Source organism: Aplysia californica, unplaced genomic scaffold (assembly GCF_000002075.1).
Source record: "Aplysia californica isolate F4 #8 unplaced genomic scaffold, AplCal3.0 scaffold00635, whole genome shotgun sequence".
NCBI lineage: Eukaryota > Metazoa > Mollusca > Gastropoda > Aplysiida > Aplysiidae > Aplysia > Aplysia californica.
The window spans coordinates 136,879-139,997 of NW_004797905.1; the positions used below are offsets into that span (position 1 = coordinate 136,879).

At 38.4% G+C, this 3,119-nt stretch overlaps 1 long non-coding RNA gene across 1 annotated transcript; it reads right to left on the minus strand.

Moving 5' to 3' along the window:
- Nucleotides 1–315: 315 nt before the first annotated feature.
- LOC118478511 lies at nt 316–2,920 on the minus strand. The gene is made up of 2 exons (XR_004859095.1): nt 2,835–2,920; nt 316–537 (listed from the first exon to the last, which is right to left on the minus strand). It is a non-coding gene; the product is annotated as an uncharacterized LOC118478511 (long non-coding RNA).
- Nucleotides 2,921–3,119: the final 199 nt, after the last annotated feature.

Here is a 3,119-nt window from a genome sequence, read left to right on the forward strand (position 1 = left end):
CCCCCCCCAAACCAAACCCCATTAAAAAGAAACCCAAAACAAGTGGAAAATAAAACCAAACATACAAAAGAAAATCCCATAAAAACTACAGGAATCAACATGCAACACACGTAGTATTGTATTACAAACACTGCAGGCTGATTTGTGTTTTCTCTCGTCATTTCAATCAGAACAGACAATGTTTTTTGTTTTTTTTCGTTTTGTTTTTTGTTGCCTTCAAGAAAGAAGTTACACACAAGAACATGTCGTCATCATCGATAGGCTTTTAAAATTCTATTCTTAAAGCATTCAGACAGACATATGAGAAGAGAACTATGATAATCACCGACATTTTTTCAAATCTGTTAATTCATAATATTTTTTAGTTCATTGAATATCAACAAGATTTTGGCACATTTGAATGCGGGGCGGCGTCGATAGGTCACTGTCGACGTCCACCAAAACGGGCTGCCCACGTGAACAGGATGAGGTCAAGTATTTCAAAGACTGTGAGTACACTAGCACCGATAAACAGACCCATGGAGCCTCCTATGTCGCCTGGGGAATAAAGCAATAAATATAATAATGCTGAACCTACAAAGTGAGATTAGACTACACGATAGAAGTTTTTTAATGTTTTTTTTTTTGTACTTTGCCCATTTCTATGAGATCGACGTCACCTAATTGGTAGAAAAATGTGAGTATGATAGTTTCCAATAGTGTATTACGTACATATTATTATTGTTATAACAAGAAACTGTGGCAGGTAGATATTCAAGGAATATAGATGTATGTCAAGGATCTAAGAGCAATTTTGATCTTAGATATGGTGGTGGTGGTGGTGAGTGATGATGTGAGAAGATGTTTATATAAATACTTATTGAGGAGATATATGCGTTCACTCACCGTTAGTTGAGTTTTTAGAAATATTGTTTAATGATCAACGATAACACTAAATACACGATACGAGTTAAGATTGGGAATTTCGTGGTCTAGGAGGTACGAAGTGTTTTCCTTTATGTAAAAAAGCCCCATAATTGAATTCAGATAGTGAGACAATATTGTTATAATGTATACCATACTTCAGATAGTATATTATTATTGCTATAGTGTATAATATCATAGTTTAGATTTATGTATTTATCGTGCATACCATAGTTCAGATAACAAATGGTTGTAGTTTATAAAATAGCCCAGATAGCTTATAACTTGTGAAGTGAGATAGGTAACATAGTACTGGGTGCAGGGGACCAATGTAAAGGGCAATAAATGGATCATCCCGCAAACATTTCAACAAAACTTCGTCGAAATATCAATTCATCCAAGGAAATATCAAATTCTGATTTTGTGAAGAAAATCAATCGAGAAATATCAATACTAATTTAAAATGTCAATCAAAACAGAGTAAAACAAAACATTTTAAATGTTTTTTCATAAACGAGTGTGGAGTTATGGTCGCAATCATTTATAACCTTTGCATCCCCTACTAAATTAATTGATACATCCCTGATGCACGGAAACTATCACTTCTCTCATACGTCAGCCAAACATTCAGAGATAGATCGATAAGTCAATCAACCCACTCTCTGGGAGACGTCAGTTAGACTTCCCTGTGAGGATCGAAGTCTTTAAAGAAAAAGAAAGAGAATCTCCGTCTATCTATTGGGACGACGTTGCGTCCCATTCAGCCTGGATTGACTTTGACAGACAGGGGCAAAGCAACCCGCCACCTTAAAGTTCTAAATTGTGTTTAATGAGGGCATGAAGGGTCTACAATTTTTACACTTTTCAATAAAAAACCTATGATCCTTTGATTATATGATTCAGATCACGCAAAACGTGGCCGAATGGTGTTGAAGAGATCCACCAAAAGAATCATCATCATTGCCTTTCTCACCCAGCACCAGGGTATAGGCCACGGACAAACACTTTTCACCTTTCTCTATCCTAGGCTAGCCTCTTGATGTTATTCCATGTCTTCCCACTTTTCTGTACATCAATTTCTGTGATTCTTTACCAGGTTCCACGCGGACTTCACCTTGATCTCGTACACTGTGGATTCTGATCCAACCATTATTTTTGGGTATGCAGCTGCCTGACTTGCTGAGAGTATGCCCAATCTATCGCCACCGCCTTCTCCCTACCTCATCTCTGACTGGGTTCTGTCTGGTTTCACTTCTTCGTTGGTGACCCTGTCTGTCCCTCTGATCCTCAATAACTTCTTAGACACTTGTTCAAGAAAACTTGGATTAACTTTATGCAAGTCTGTGATGCGTTCCATGTGTCACATCCATAAAACAGGACTGACTTCACATTTGAATTGAAAATCCTCAGCTTTGTTCAAAGTGAGATATCTCTGGTCTTCTAGATCATATCCAAAGATATGAAAGCAGCCTGTGCTTTCCCAATGTGGGACTTTATTTCAGCACCTGTTCCTCCCTCTCTGTCAATTATACTCCCAAGATAGCAGAAGGATTCAACGTGTTCTAGTGCATTTCCTTCTACGGTGACCTGCTCCTTTCGTTGTGCATTTGTCCTTAGGACCTTTGACTTTCCGGGGTGGATCCTCAATCCAACAGACTCTGATAGCCCTTGACCAAAAATTGTCCCTCCAGTCGACATCTAATGATACGACAGGAAGTAGGTGGTTGGCGGGTGCTCTGGTATGGTTTGCTCCTTTTTTCTTATCAAACATCTCTCGTCCTTATCTCTCCTCCTTCTTTTTTTACGTTTCTTACTCTATTGTAACACCTCTCATCTTCGAAATTTATATGACCTAATTGTGTTGCAAGTGCCGTAGAACTCTTACCAGAACTTTAAAAAAGTAGAGAAAATAAGATTATTATAATACTCACAGAGCAGAGCAAAAATATCGTACGCTTCCTGCTGCATGACCTCCTCATAGTTCAATTCCCGATAGAAGATGTTGAGTCGTAAAACGTTTTTCCTGTGGTGAGAAAAAGATAGTTGGTAAAAGCAAATTTAAACCCACCATTGGGAAATAACTGGACCTGCTGTACACACTCGGGGTCTCCACTTTCTGTGTGGCTTTTGTCGCTCGCCGAGACTTCATACTTCATACGCTAAAAACGCTTGTAATTTCTGTTAAAAGTGTGTGTGTGTGTGTGTGTGTGTGTGTG